Raw genomic sequence first — 16,702 nt, forward strand, 5'->3', positions numbered from 1 at the left:
AATATAAGAATTGTGGTAGTGATATTATTCTCATATGGTAGAATTTTGACATTTTCTGGAGGCCCCAGTGAGATCAGACCACCTACCCAAACTTAATTTAGGGATGCTAGGGCTGAAGGCCCATCTCAGGGGTGTACACCTAGAGACACTGCTAAAGGCTCCATGGCATGTTTTCAGTGTCTCAGACTATCAGAGTAAACTGCAGAGTTGAGAAAAACAGCCAGTATCCACAGAGGTCTCCACTGGTAAGTCACATGTGGAAAGCAGGTGTGGTGGCAGTCCAAAAATGGCGCTTGGGACTCCGGCCTAGTCTTGTGACTAGCACCTGACTTCTTCCTGCCCCCCCCCCCCGAGATTAGCCACTCCCACCATGTGAGCTGTGCAGGTGCACCCATGACGCAAGATCAGGCCAGATGACACGGACCTATGAACTGCAGCCACATGGACTGAGGAAGTGGGGTTGAGAGAGAATAAAGGGACTGCGCTTGGGGGCGTGGAGAGGACAGAAAGAGAGACAGAAAGGAGAGAGAAAGATTTTCACTTGTATGCTGTAAGGTTCCTGAATAAACTGCTTTGAGAAGAACGCTGTGTCTTCGCTCCTTTTCTGCTGGTCGGAGATGGTAGCAACAAGTGGTGGCCCGTACGGGACCTGTTCAGAACTCATTGAGGTCAGGGTAAGTATTCAGTAAGCTCCCAGGTAAGTGGGACAATCAAGATTCTCGGTTTGAGACTATAAAGCTCCCTGATAAAGGGGACGAGGAAGGTTCTCAGCTTGAGACTATAATGCCCCCCCCCCCTGTAAAGGGACAAGTTGCACCCGGCACTATGGGAAACACAACATCAATTCAGACAGTTCGCCAAGCTCTGAAGGATTTGCTGAAAGGAAAAGGAATCGGGCTAAGAAAGTAGACTGTAGAAAAATTTTTTTAAAGCAGTGGGCCAGATAGCTCCCTGGTTCCTGGTATCTGGACATCTCACAATGTCTAGTTGGAAAAAACTAGGAAAGGATTTGTGGTTTGCCGAAGAGCAAGGGGTACTAGCTAAAGGAGTGCTGCTGGTATGGAAATTGGTAAAAAACTGTACAGGAGATGAGGAACGGTGTAGTGTGGAGCTGGAGAAGGGAAATGAGGCCCTGAATCAGGTTAGGGAAGAGCGCTCCCAAAATTCAGAGGCGGGAGAAGTGTCTAGTGAGGGAGAAATGTCAGAAGATGATCTAGAGAGCATAGCCAACAGTTTAGAGAAAATGAAAGTACGGGTTGAACTGTCGGCTCTGGGCCCGCCAACTCTGCCTCCTTATGCCCCAGGCGGAGCGGAAGGGCATAGTTTGCATCCTGAAACTCAGAGAGAGCTACGAGCCCAGTGCTTTCCTGTATTTCAGGATGTGCAGGGTAATTGTTATCATGAACCGCTAGACTGGAAAATCGTTCAGAGGCTAGCCAAGAGAGTGCGCACCTACGGAGTTAGTGCTGCGTATGTTGTGGCGCAATTAGAACACCTACACCGGTATTCCATGACCCCTAGTTAACTGGTAAAATTGGGGTGATAGATCCAGATTATACTGGGCAGGTAAAAATTATGGTCCCGTCCCCATCGAGGTGTGTATGCAATTTTGCCAGGGGATAGGGTAGCTCAATTGGTCCTTCTGCCCAACCTTCATGCACGATTTGTAGGGAGCCATTTGTGCCACACCCAAACATGGCAGCGGCTTCCCGCCGAGAACTCAGCAAACAGAGCTGTTGCCCAGCCAAGAGACTTAATGCGCATGCGCCACATATGTCATAGCCCGCTCTCGGGGCATACTATTGAGTTACTGGAGGGCGCACCAATCAGGTAGTGACACGAGTCTCCTAGGCATATATAGCAGTGCATTTCTCCCCCACGTGGAGAGGGAGATAGTGGAGAGATTGCGGGAGACCCCACGAGGAGAAATGGCAGAGAGATACCACGTGGAGAGAGACCCGATAGGAGAGATTTCAGGAGATCCCACGTGGAGAGAGACTGGGCAGAGAGATCTCACGTGGGAGACTGCACATGAGAGGTCGCCTATACAGTAGACCCCAGTAGGGAGTCCCCGGCTCAGAGAGAAGTTTCCTGCTCAAGAAGTCCCCTGCTCAGAGTGCTGTACAATAAAGGTTGTCCGCAGAAGAATCCGGTTGTTGCACACCTGTTCCTATCGGCGGGAAGCGTGGGCGCGAGACAACGATTTCCTGCCAATAATCAGGAGCAAGGAAGTAAGGGCTTTGGGTCCACCGGTGCCTCTAATGTTTTCTGCTCCCTTGATATTGACACCCGGCCGCTACTGAAACTAACAATTGATGGAAAGTCCATATCAAGCCTTTTAGATACAGATGCTGGTTGTAGCATAATTAGCACCAGAGACTGGCCTACTGGGTGGCGGAAACAACAGTCAGAGCAGACTTTGAGAGGGTTGGGATACACCCAGATGCCAGAAATGAGTTCTCGCATGTTACACTGAAAGGATGAAGAAGGTCATTCTGGTGACTTCCAACCCTATGTGTTGGCTGTTCCAATATTCTTGTGGGGATGTGACTTAATGAAAGAGATGGGCTATGTGCTGACTAATGAATGGCGTTACAGCTCACAAGCCCAAGAGATAATGATGGACATGGGTTACATCCCTGGAAAAGGGCTGAGCCGCGCCCTACAAGGCAAGACCCCCCCCCCCCCGTAACTGTCCACAAGAAAACGGATCTCGGCAGGCTGGGTTTTTCCTAGGGGCCACTGAGGGAGCATTACCCATAATATGGAAGACTGAGGATCCAGTTTGGGTTCCTCAGTGGCCACTCCCCTCAGAAAAGTTGATTGCCCCTCAGGAATTGGTACAAGAGCAACTAACCCAAGGCCATATACGCCTTTATCAGGAAAGTGGAGATTATTACATGATTTAAGAGAAATTAATAAACAAATAGTGATAATGGGGCCGGTGCAGAGGGGGCTCCCATTGCCTTCTGCCTTGCCCCAAGATTGGCCTCTTATAGTTCTAGATATTAAAGATTTCTTTTTCTTGATACCTTTACATCCTAAAGACATGGTTAGATTTGCTTTTACTGTGCCCTCACAAAATCATGATGAGCCGGATAAGAGGTCTGAATGGACAGTTTTGCCACAAGGTATGGCTAATAGTCCCACCATGTGTCAATTATATGTTGATTCAGCCCTAAAAGAAGTTAGATCGGCCTTTCCAAAGGTGAAATGTTATCATTACATGGATGACATCCTTTTTGCAGCCCCAAAGGAAGATATGCTTGATGAGGCATATAGCTGTATATTATCTCAACTACAAAAATTGAATTTGGTTGTGGCTCCAGAAAAGGTTCAGAAGGATATGGTGGTAAACTACTTGGGGACTAAAATAACTGTGGATTCAGTGACTCCCCAGAAAATCCAAAGTTGTACTGATAAGTTAAAAACACTAAATGATTTTCAAAAAATTATTAGTAGATAATTCAATGGGTTCGACCCTATTTATCTCTGACCAATAGACAGCTGCAACCACTCTATGATATTCTGCCAGGTGATTCTGCTCTTGATTCTCCCAGACAACTCACTGATGCTGCCCAAGCCGCGTTACAACTGGTAGAGCAGGGCATCCAGACTGCGGCCTTAAAACACTGGGATGAGTCACAACCCATTTTGCTGTGTATTCTGCCCACAGAGGCACAGCCTACAGCAGTTCTATGGCAAGGAGCTCCTTTGCTTTGGATACATTCCAAGATGTCCCCGGCCAAGACACTTGTGCATTATCCCACTTCAGTGGCACAATTGGCTTTGCTAGGCATTCAACAATGCATACAGTATTTTGGCATCCCACCTAAGGATCTTATAATCCCTTATAATGTGAGACAACTAGAAGTATTGTCATCTACTATAGATGACTGGCCTATTCTGAGATGCAGTTTTCAAGGTAACTGATAATCATTTCCCTAAGGATCCTATCCTACAGTTGATTACCACTCATCCTGTAGTTTTCCCTCGCATCACTTCAAAGGATCCTTTGCCAGACACCCCACTTATCTTTACTGATAGTTCCAAGACAGGACAAGGAGCATATGTGGTGGCAGATTCCTCTCTGGTTACCATACAATTTCCCCCTGCATCACCCCAAGTTATTGAATTGCAAATTGTGATTAAGGTATTTGTTTCCAGGTCCTTTTAATTTGATTTCTGATAGCCAGTATGTTGGTAACATGCTGCTCTGCTTGGAAGTAGTGGGTAAAATCAATTCAAAATCTACTATTGGACATCTTGTTGTCACCTTGCGAGACTTGATTTTGAAAAGAACATCACCCTTCTTTGTACTGCATATCTGTGTCCATACTAACTTACCTGGTCCCCTAGTGGAGGGAAATGATAGTGCAGATAAAGCTACCAGGGCTTGCTTGATTTTTTTTTTTTTTTTTCCGATACATCACCTATTTCATTGGCTCAAGAATTTCATTCACAGTTCCATGTTAATTCCAAGACCCTGTCCTCATGCTTTAAGGTCACACGTGATGAGGCACGGGATATTGTAAAAAGGGTGTCAGAAGTGTGCCCCTGTGCTACCCAGATTGGGTTTGGGGTTAACCCACATGGGTTGTACCCTCTACACCTCTGGCAAATGGATGTCACTCATTTCCCTGAATTTGGAAAATTAAATATCTCCATGTTTCTGTTGATACAGCCTCTGGGATCATTTTTGCATCTCTACATACAAGGGAAAAGGCATGTCCTGTAATTGCACATTGCTTTGAAGCATGGAGCGCCTGGGGGCAGCCCAAAGAATTGAAACAGATAATGGGCCTGCCTATACTTCTGCTTCTTTTGTGTCCTGCAAAATAATGGGCGTTCAAGTAACACACAGATTGCCCTATAATCCTCAAGGACAAGAAATCATTGACCATGCTCACCACACCCTCAAGAAGTGTCTAGTTAAACAAAAGGGGGGGAATTGCCTCCGTGGGTTCTTCCCCTAGGGAGAGACTGGCTATTAAATTTTTAAAATGAAGACAAGCATGTGCGGGTCGCTGCTGAGTGTCACACCAATCCTGATGTTTCTCTCAAAAGCCTGTTATGTGGAAAAATGTCCTGACTGGCAAATGGCAGGGTCCCGATCTGGTGTTGGTTTGGGCGAGAGGGCCTGTTTGTGTGTTTCAACAGCCACTGTGGGTCCCAGAGTGATCCAGGATAAGCCTGATGCTGCTGATGCTCCCAGTGGTGAAGACTGAAGATATGCGATGGGGGCTCCTATCAGTGTTTCCAGGATTGTTATGTGCGGCGCGATCCTCGACCAGCGAGGAAAGACAACCACCACCAGAGGATTCTTCTCAGATCACGCTTTATTGTGGGAGCCTCTTGATTGAAGGGGTGAGCAGGAAGCGAGGGGCCCCTGAATTACCCTAGCTGTCCGCTTATATAGGGAGAAGTGCATACAGGGCTTGCCATGATTGGTTGTCACCAGTCTGCTGACACCAGAGGCCTCCGGATTGGCCGGAGATAGGTTATGTACTGCGCATGCGCAGGGTGCAGCGCCTTAGCTGACAAGAGCATTGCTATATATGGAGTTGTTTACCTCAAACCATGAGGGAGCCAGCGCCATCTTGTCCGAATTCTGCTCCCCACAGTTACGTCTTCAGATGATTATCATTTTCAGGATATAATTGGACATACCAAAGTCCTGTTCAGGCAATTGCCAGCAATCCCTTTAATGTATGGTTGTCGTGTGGTGTTAATGGTAGTTGCACAGATTTATCTGCTTTAAGTATGCTATTTGAGAGGGGTTTGGGGTAATGCAAACTTTCATTGGAATAGGTCTGTGGGATTTGAGACCTCTGTTTCTCAGTTTGTTCCCTGGGCTGTACAGGCCCCCTCAGCTATGACCTTATTCAGGCCTAAAAGGGATTCTGGATCACCGCCACTGCCTCAAGGCTGAAAGTATGGGCTGGACTAGCTGGATTAGCCCTTTGCTTGGTCCTCATAAGTGTCCGGGCGTTCTGGTGCATGTGCCATATACAATTTCGACAGCGCAGAACTCAAGCCTTAATGATACAGGCTTTTGCAGCAGTGGAGACTGGGCAGTCTCCTCAAGTGTGGCTTGGCATGCTAGAGAAGTAGTCAGTGATGGGTAAGACTCCCTGGGTATGTCACCAACCTAAGACAGGGATCGAACCAATGCTGTTTGTCTCCCAATGACGGGTAAGGGGCACTGCCATAGGGGGCAACATTCTCTCGGGCAAAATTATAAAGAAGGGGGAGATGTGGAGAGCGGGTGTGGCGGCAGTCCAAAGATGGCGCTTGGGACTCCGGCCTAGTCTTGTGACTAGCACCTGGCTTCCTCCTGCCCCCTCCCCCCCAGATTAGCCACTCCCACTGTGCAAGCTGCGCAGGTGCACCCATGACTTGAGATCAGGTCAGGTGACGCAGACCTATGAACTGCAGGCATGCAACATGGACTGGGGAGGGAGGAGGACAGAAAGAGAGAAGGGGAGAGAGAAAGATTTTCACTGGCATGCTGTAAGGTTCCTGAATAAACCGCGTTGAGAAGAACTCTGTGTCATCACTCCTTTTTTCTGCTGGTAGGAGACGTTAGTGACAGGAAGAAGAGAAGAGGGGAAAAAAAAGAAGAACGGGCAAAAAGAGAAAATGACCAGAAGGTTAACTACTTTTGATTCATAAATATGGAGTTTAGCTACAGCCAAAGTATGTGGGCAACATGCCCATTATTAGGTAGTAGGTCTCCTGCTGAGGAAGGGACACAGGTTTGTCTTGCTAATAGGCTTTGATGTAGAAAACAAACTTTTTAGGCACTCTGAGACTTCTCCAAAACACCCCATTTTTAGAATGAGACCCTAAAGACACAGAAATTGTTAAAGTTAGACTCAGAGACTTTCCAGTCATCCCAAGGCCTGTGCCTGAAAAATAAAAACAATGGCTCAGAGTAATTCTCAGAAAAGAAAAAGCCACAGAATATACTGATTAATAGCCACCTGGCCCTCTAAAAAGCCCTAGGTAGGGTCCTGACGCATGTCATAGTTAGCTCATGCTCTAATCATGCAATTCTGAGAAACAAAACAAGGACAAAACCCCTCAAAGTCTTAAAATGTATAAACAATGTTCTGAAAATATAAAAACAAAGTTTTAATAGACAGGTCAGGCTGTGCTAACTAAGCTAAGACAAAACAAAAATGACTTCTTTAGGAACAGCTCCCCAACCCCACCCTGTACCGAATTCCAAGGAGAGTGCAAATTGTCAGCAACCTTACTGCCAAAGTTTCTCCCGCCCCTTTCCTCCCCACTTCCTCTCCTTTCTAAAAATTATAGTTCTGACCAATGGTAAAATAGTAGTCAGCCCCCTCATTAAAAAGTATAATAAAAGATGTGTGCTTTTTAGAGTTCGGAGTTGATTCTCCCTGCAAGGATGAGCAACCCCATGTACATGGAATTAAAAACCTCTTGTCATTACAGCGGTCTGTTGTCTAATTGTGTTCTGTGGGTCGTGCTCCTGAGCACTCCTCGGGGTCTTACAACAGTTTCATATTAAAGAAGAAACGGGTTTCAGATTGTCTTAGCGCTTCTACTGCTGTGAAGGGGCACCATGACCATGGCGGCTGTAATAACATTTGCTAGAAAGGCATCTAATTGGGGCTGGCTTACAGTTTCAGAGTCCGCTATAGTCATGGTAGAAAGCATGGTGGTATTCAGGCAGACATGGTGTTGGAGAAGAAGCTGAGAGTTCTTTTTAAAAAAAGATTTTTTTTATTTATATTTATTTTTATTATATATAAGTACACTGTCCTCAGACACACCAGAAGAGGGCATCTGATCCCATTACAGATGGTTATAAGCTACCATGTGGTTGCTAGGAATTGAACTCAGGGCCTCTGGAAGAGTAGTTTTAGATTTAAACAGTTCAGAGTTTTGATCAATAGTTTTGATTAAGCTCATAAAGCATTGACTGCTATTATCCTTCACAGGCTCAAGAAACGCTCTAGTTAAAGATTTAATCAGATGTAAAAAAATGAGACAATAAATCAGGAGAGAATCAGATGGTAAATGATACATTAAGACTATGGGATAGAGTTCCTGGTGTGGGGTGGGGATAGGAGGAACCTGGATAGCCGATGGCCTGTAGAGAAACATGTCTAAGTTTCATTGCGCTACTGTGATATGTATCTTACCCATGATTCTCCATCTGTGAGGAAGACACAATGTAGTGGTCGGAAACACAGAATGTGAAGAACTATTACCAGAAATGGACAGAAGAGCAGGCACAGAGCCTGACTGAACAAGCAATGGCTGTGTTTCAACAAAGATCCCTCCAGCTCCATTCTCTGCTCCTCTGCCTGAAGGGGCCATGATTCCCACCTCCCTCCCCAGTCTCTCTCTGGGTTCTCCTCGGCCTGGCATGATGCCTACACCCCACATGGGAGGCCCTCCCATGATGCGAGTGATGGGCCCTCCTCCTTCTGGGATGATGCCTGTGGGACCAGCTTCTGGAATGAAACCACCATGGGAGGTCACATGCTCATGATGCCTGGGCCTCCAATGATGAGACCTCCTGCCCGCCCTATGATGGTCCCCACAAGGCCTGGCATGACCCAGACAGACAGATAAGAGCAGTATTTCTTGTTGTTTCACCAGGAGAGTGTTTACTAGATGCAGGACAAGGAACTTCCTAACAAAGAATGCTTCTGAAGAGAGAAGTGATACAAAAAAAGTGAGGTTTTTACTTATGTTGTGAAATGTGAAAATAAAATTGTCAGCTCTTTTAGTTAAAAAAAAAAAAAAAAAAAAAAAAAACTATGGGATAATTTTTTTAGCAGAACAAGAAAACAGGCTGTCTTACCGGTGCTACCAAGTGATAAAGGAAGAAAGGAACACTTTCAAAAGAAGAGAAATGGTGAGCAAGATGGCTCAGTGGGCAAAGGCACTTGCGGCCAAATTTGGAAACCTGGGTTCAGCCCTCTGGTCCCACAAGGTGGAAGGAGAAACCTGACTCAGGTTTTCTCCTGTCTTTGCACCTGAGCCAACACTCTTCCTCTTTCCCTTCCTCCCCCCTCTCCCTCTGGATGACAGAAATGAATATAATAAAATGTGGACGGCAGAGATGGATTGGTGGTTAACAGCACTTTCTGCTCTTCCAGAGAACCCAGTGCAGTTCCCAGCACCCATGAGATGACTCACAACAGCCTGCAACTCCAGCTCTGACTCTGACAGCCCTCTTCTGGCCTCCTGTATTAGTATAGCATCTGTATTAGCCAGAGTTCTCTAGAGTCACAGAACTTATGGGTAATTTCTATATAGTAAGGGAATTTGTTGGTGACTTACAGTCTGTAGTCCAACTCCCCAACAATGGTCAGCAGCAGCTGTTCAAGGATCTCCAGCTGTACAATCCCACAAGGTAAGCAGGCAAAGATGAGGGAGTTTTCCTCCTTCTAATGTCCTTACGTAGGTCTCCAGCAGAAGGTGTGTCCCAGATTAAAGGTGTGTACCACCACACCTGGATCTGGGACTTCCTTTGTCCTTGATGACCTTGAATTCAGAGGTCTCCTTACCTTAGTGTCTTGGGATTCATAGCCACTATACCTCAAATTCTCCATGCCAAGATCCAGGTCAGAAACTTGTGTCTCCCACCCCCAAGATCAGGGTCATAGGTGAGCCCTTCAATTCTAGATTGTGGTTCATTCCAGATATAATCAAGTTGGCAACCAGGAGTAGCCACTACAGCACCTGTGTATAGACCCCTTTCTAATACCAACAGTACCTGCACATACATATAAAGCAAAAACCTCTTAAATCTTTTAGGCTGGGTGTGATAGCACACACCTTTGATCCTAGCACTGGGAGGTCTAGGCAGGAGGATCTCTGAATTTGAAGCTAACTTGATCTACATAGGCTCTTCCCCTTTACCCTAACACCACCACCCCTCCCCCCATAGCATAGTTGTATCCATTTTGTTCCATGCCGGCCAGCTCTTTCCTATCTTTGCTATAATATGCCTGCCAGTCATTGACACAGAAAAATAACTTAATTCAGAGCAGGATCATGCTGACCACATGTCCTGTTACATTCTGTATGTTCTGAGGTTTATTAATCTTAAGAAATTTGACAACCATAAGCTCAACTTAGGACCAATAAAAATAAAGGTCAATTAGAACTGTTCTGTCTCGATAGTCAGAGCCAACCACTGAACAGCACTTCCTTCACCTGCATGTGAGCTCATTGTGGTTTTCCCCTTTATAAGCTGGCCCTAATAGATGTTTGAGGTCATAGCCTTAGCCCCCAAATTATGAGCTATGGCCCTGATCAATCAGGTTTAGGGTGCGTGTTCAATAAAACAACCCTGTCTGAGATGGGTGTTTGTGTGGTTTGTGGGTGACTCTTGACCCCAAGACATAGTGAGTTTAGGACAGCCAGAGCTACATAGTAAGTCCCAGTTTAAAAACAATAACAATAAATAAATAAGTATATACATACATACATACATAACTTCCTTTTTTAAATCCCAGGGGAGGGAGCTGGGGTTGTAGCTCAGGGCTAGAATACTTGGCTAATTAACTTATATGAGGTTCAAGACACTAAAGCTGCTGAGCCCTGCCAGGCAGAAGTGGTATACACCTTTAATCCCAGCACTGGGGTAGATCTCTGTGAGTTAGAGGCCAGCCTGGTCTACAAAGTAAGTTCCAGGACAACCAAAGCTACTCAGAGAAACCCTGTCAAAAAGCAGCAGCGACAACAAAAAGATACTGAGCCATTAAAGATCTGCCCCAAACAATAGCTACAAAAGTCTGAGAACAAGTTGAGTATACACTTAGCCAGACCCTCACAGCACCTCAAGTTCTGAAACCTCCACTGAAAAAAATGAAAGAATAGAAATCCTGAGGAAGAACAGTATATCTAACTGCATTTGTCCCAGTTCCAGGTACCCTTACTATGATGGAAAGATATACTGGGTCTGTGAAAATCCACATGAAACAGAATACAGAAGATTTAAATTATTTTTAATGTATTATTTGTATGTATAAGTCTGGAGTAAAGGAATGGTAAGAACTGTTACCTAATGATCCATTTTGTCAGCACAAAACTGAGACTTTAAGGAACTGCCATCCTGGAGAGCAAGAGATGCAGTGGGTATCATTGTTGTGGGGTTTTTGATCACATTATGAACCTAGAGATTGTGAACTGTTTCTCATTGTGGTGTGGCTCAGCCTTTGATCCTAGAGCTTTCTGTTTCCTGTAAATGTACACTTGTTTTTAAACAACTGAAAAGCACACACCTTTAATTCAAGAGCTAAATAAAGTCAGCCCTAGGTTAAGAAGTGCACAATTAGAGAACATAGTCACAGAAAGAAAGGGTTTTGAGGAGAAGGGTATTTAAGACGGTGTGAACAAGGAGAGCAGGTTTTTTTCCTCTCTGGGATGTTAGTGGAGTAGGAAGGTCAGCTGGGTGCCTTCTCTGCCTCTCTGAGCTACCAGGCTTTTACCACAGTGTCTGGCTCCTAAGTCTGCATTTAGAAATTAGTTGGTTTTTTTTTTTTTTTTTTTTTTTTTAACAACATTTTGGCACTCCAACTTGTAGCAAGACCCCATGGACTGAGAGATCGCACCAGCTGTAGACAAACTGAGGAGCCATCAGATTTGATAAGTATCTGGGAAGTCTTAGAGGAGAGCGTTAAGGATAGGAAGCACCAGTGTAGAAGGTTAGGACCCTGTATAGAGCGACTCTAGAGGGCTTGAAAATAGAAACAGAAAATGAAAAGCTAAATGGTTTAACTGATATTGGCTTAATATAAATTACAATTATTATCATTGGGGTGATTTATACTTTATTCTTTTTTTAGATTTATTTACTTATTTTATGTATGTGAGTACAATGTAGCTGTCTTCAGACACACCATAAAAAAGTATTGGATTCCATTACAGATGACCCACCATGTGGTTGCTGGGAGAGAAGTCGGTACTCTTAACAGATGAGCCATCTCTCCAGACCCTATACTTTATTTACTTTATTCTTAATAGCCATAGTGGCTTTCTGTACCTGCTCAAAGAAAAGACCTTTAGAGATACAGGAAAAGGGAAAGAAAAATTAGATGTATAAACAAGAATAAGAAAAATACTCACATATAGACAGAGGAATTTAGACAGAAGCATATCACAGTACGGTAGGTACAATGAAACCAAAAGGGGCAGTCCTCAGTTGTTAGAAAACCCTTAGTTACGTTACCTACTAGGAGATAATAGATACCCACAAGGTTATAATGAAATTAAATGGAATCCTATAGACATATTAGATTTGAAGAGATTTAAGGAGGTGGTCATTTTCTATGGTATGTATTTATCCTGTATGAAGCAGATATGAAATTCATGGGTAACTCAGAACAGAATTATTCCCCCAAGACTGGAAAGATTTGGCAACAGCATTGGGAGCCAGTCCTCAGTTACAATGGCAAACATGGTAGCAAGAGGAAGCTAGGGCCACAGAACAATAAAATCAGGCTAGAGGCATTGGTATTTCCCAGGATCAGTTGCTAGGTGAAGGTCCATATACTGAATTACAAAAGCAGCTTGAATTTGATGAACTTACCTTGGTGCTGTGTTGTTTAGCATTTTAAATGCTTGGAACAAGGTTGAAGAAACAGGAAAAAGGTCTGAGTCACTAAAATTATATAAGGCCCAAAAGAAGCCTTCATTGTTTTTTTGGTTTTTTGGGGTTTTTTTTGTTTGTTTTTTGTTTTGTTTTGTTTTTTGGTTTTTGGTTTTTGTTTGCAAAGATTGACTTCACTGTAAATGGAATAGAATCAGATCAGATTCAGAAATCAGAAAGATGCCAAAAGAATCTCTGGCTGTTGAAAATGCTAGTTCAGAATGCAAAAGCGTGATTTAGACCTTTGAAGACACCAGTAGAGGTCTGGACTAGAGATTTGGCTGATAGTGGACATCACTGTTATGCTAATCAGACAGGAAAAGTAATTCTAAAAATATTTTTAAAAATTAAGATGGCAGATATTTTAATTGTGATAAGAAAGGTCATTTGAAAGGCAACTGACTATAAACAAGACATTCCTAGAAACATTTTTTTTTTCCTAGAAATAATCCAAAAATAAGGCCTCAGCCTTCTGGAGTATGTAGAAAGTGTGGTAAAGGCCAGCACTGGACTAATGAATGCAAGGAATGGGAAAGATAACCTTTGCTGTTGGGAAATACCCTAGGGGCCTCCTGCAGGCCCCCAAATCAGATTCAATTTAATCATTCCCTGTCATTGTAGGAGAAGATCAGCCACTGAGCAACTAAAAGGTTTAATGCCTGTTGTTAAAAATCACACTGCCCTGGATATAATTAAAATCAGAACAGCTTCAATAGATAAAACAAAAAAAAAAGTTTAGGAGAGACCAGAAAAATAAGTATTTTGGCAAACTGCTATAAATGATCAGAGACCAAAGCTGGAAATACAGATCAATGGCATTGAACTGGAAGGTTTAGGAGACACAGGAGCACATGTAACAGTAATTTCACCAAAATCTTGGCATTCAGATTTACCTCTTCAGAAGGTAAATATTCAGTTTCTAGGGATTGGAACTTTATGTCAGGTAAAACAATGTGTAGGATTGGTCTATGTTATGGGTCCTGAAGGACAAATAGGAAAATTAAAGCTATATGTGGCTAATATAGCCATAAATTTATGGGGACATGATTTGTTGCAGCATTGGAAAACATAGATTAACATTCCTCCAATCTCAAAAACAAACCATGAAATAAATAATGCTTCTGAGAAAAATATTAAAAGGTCTTATCAAGAACAGTCCAGGTTGCTAGGACATACTGTGTGTTGGCCTTTCAAAGATACCACATGCCCTACCTTTAAAATAGTTAACTTGCAAACCTGTTGGACATTAGCTTTTAAGTTTTCTTCTTAAACAAAGAGAATTTTTTGTTGTTTAGTGTTAAAAGCACAGGTAAGAGATTTAAAATGTTTTAAGTAAATTCAAAGGATTACTACAGTTCAAACTTGTTTATTAAATCTCTAAGGTTTGGAGCAATTTGGAGCTCTAATAAACTATTTGAACAAAGTGGTGAGAGTTCGTGCCTTTAATCTCTACAGAAACAGGCAGATCTCTCTAAGATAGTTGGTTTCTAGACTGAGTGTTACAGTTAACAAGGTGGTGGTGGGTTCACACCTTTAATCTGAGGGAGTGGGCTTTTACCTCAGCATCTGGCTCCTGAGTCTTCATTTCCTAAAATCAAACATTTAGATTTTAGGATTTTTTAAAGATTTACTTATTATATACAGCTGACACCAAAAAAGGGCATTAGATCCCATTACAGATGGCTGTGAGCCACAATGTGGCTGTTGGGGATTGAACTCAAGACTTCTGGAAGAGCAGTCAGTGCTCTTAACCTCTGAGCCATCTCTCTAGCCCTTAGATTTTAGTTTTTAAAGCAATGTATCACTGGTGTTTATATCCTTACAAACAGTGTCTCAGAGGTAGCCAAGTCACAGTGGGAGTTCTGTTCTTGCTTTATGGTACTGGGGATCACAATGCTCTACCACTGAGCTACATCTCCAGCCCCACTTTCTTGGGTTGTTAGGTGTGAGTCTTGCTATTAGTTCCTGACTGGTTTGGGACTCGATAAGTAGACCAGATTGACCTTAAATTTGTAGTAATCATCCTGTCTCTACCTCCAGAGTGTTGGGTTACAACCATGAGCCATTACAACTGGATTCTTTTTTTTTTTTTTTTTTTTTTAAGAGCCTACTCTAGCTTTCAGCTCTTTCATGCTGCCGAAGAAGCACTGTATGGCTCTTGGCCATGCCACCTAGGGACAAGTTGCAGTTGCCCCCATCCCTGGTACTTTCCAAAACACCTAAGAAATTTGTGAAGCTCTTAGCCAGGTTAAGTTGCCCCTGCTCTGATACTTTTTCAAAACACCCAGTTTTGAGAAATTAAACAAGTACAGAATTTACTGGCTGACAACCACAAGGTCTCATAGAAAAATTCAAATATGCATCATTATCAGCCTAAACCCCCTCATCCAATGAATCCAAGGGTCACTGTAACCCACCACCCCATGCTGTTGCTGAAATCCGACGTCAGAACTGTATAAAAATTGTGTACTTTGAAACCTCTGGGTAGTCTCTGTTCCACTTGCAGAACAACCCTAGTGCACTGGACTTATCAATTAAACCTCTTGCCTATTGCATCAGTCTCCATCTCTGTGTCTCTGTGGGAGTGGACACCCCGATCGTTGGGCCATGCGGGTCCAACATCACCGCTGAAGGCTCTCATCACTCTGCCGCCATGTCTAAGTCAGAGTCTCCCAAGGAGCCAGAACAGCAGCGAAAGCTCTTCATCGGTGGGCTGAGCTTCAAAACAACTGAGTCTGAGGAGCCATTTTGAGCAATGGGGAACACTCACCGACTGTGTGGTAATGACAGATCCAAACACCAAGAGATCCAGGGGCTTTGGGTTTGTCACATACGTCACTGTGGAGGAAGCGGATGCTGCCATGAATACAAGACCACACACGGTGGACAGAAGAGTTGTGGAACCTGAGAGAGCTGTGTCAAGAGAAGACTCTCAGAGACCAGGTGCCTGCTTAACTGAGAAAGATCTTTGTTGGCGGTATTAAAGAAGACACTGAAGGACATCACCTACGAGATTATTTTGAGCAGTATGGGAAAACTGAAGTGATAGAATTATGACTGACAGAGGCAGTAGAAAAAAAAAGGCGGGGCTTTGCTTTTGTCGCCTTGGATGACCGTGACTCTGTAGATAAGATGGTGATTCAGAAATACCATTCTGTGAATGGCCACAACCGTGAAGTAAAAAAGGCTCTGTTGAGCCAAGAGATAGCTAGTGCTTCATCCAGCCAGAGAGGCCAAAGTGGTTCCAGAAACTTTGGTGCTGGTGGTAGAGATAGTTTTGGTGGCAGTGACAATTTTGGTCAAGGAGGGAACTTCAGTGGTCATGGTGGCTTTGGTAGCAGCCGTAGTGGTGGATACGGTGGCAGTGGGGATAGCTATCATGGATTTGGCAATGATGGAAGCAGTTTTGGAAGTGGTGGAAGCCATAATGATTTTGGCAATTACAATAACCTGTCTTCAAATTTTGGACCCATAAAGGGAGGAAACTTTGGAGGCAGGAGCTCTGGCCCTTAAGGTGGCGCAGGCCAGTACTTTGCTAAACCACAAAACCAAGGTGGCTATGGAGGTTCCAGAAGTAGCAAGCAGTAGCTAAGGCAGTGGCAGGAGCTTCTCATTCCAGACAGGAAACAAAGCTTAGCAGGAGAGCAGAGCCAGAGAAGTGACAGGGAAGCTACAGGAGAGATTTGTGAGCTCAGCCAAGCACACTGGTGGCAGGGCCCAGATGCTACAAAGAAGAGGTGTTTTAGACAATACTCATGTGTGTGGGCAAACACTCCAGGACTGTATTTGTGACTAATTGTATAACAAATTATTTTAGGGGCTGGAGAGATGGCTCAGTGGTTAAGAGCACTGACTGTTTTTCCAGAGGTCCTGAGTTCAAATCCCAGCAACCACATGGTGGCTCACAACTTATCTGTAATAAGATCTGATGCCCTCTTCTGGTGTGTCTGAAGACAGCTACAGTGTACTTATAAATAATAAATAAACATCTAAAAAAAGAGGAAAACACATTTCACATCAACCAGTAAACAGACTCTTTCTTGTCTGATGGGGCTTTTG

The 16,702-nt window shown here is 43.9% G+C and overlaps 2 pseudogenes across 2 annotated transcripts; both read left to right on the forward strand.

Annotated features, from left to right (window-relative positions):
- The first annotated feature begins 8,137 nt into the window (after positions 1-8,137).
- LOC308434364 (U1 small nuclear ribonucleoprotein C-like) lies at positions 8,138-8,613 on the forward strand (annotated as a pseudogene). Its single transcript has one exon. The product of its transcript is annotated as a U1 small nuclear ribonucleoprotein C-like (transcript).
- Positions 8,614-15,296: 6,683 nt separating this feature from the next.
- Positions 15,297-16,231, forward strand: LOC308434406 (heterogeneous nuclear ribonucleoprotein A1-like 2; annotated as a pseudogene). The gene has a single exon. The product of its transcript is annotated as a heterogeneous nuclear ribonucleoprotein A1-like 2 (transcript).
- Positions 16,232-16,702: the final 471 nt, after the last annotated feature.

The sequence above is a fragment of the Micromys minutus genome, assembly GCF_963924665.1.
Source record: "Micromys minutus genome assembly, chromosome: 21".
NCBI lineage: Eukaryota > Metazoa > Chordata > Mammalia > Rodentia > Muridae > Micromys > Micromys minutus.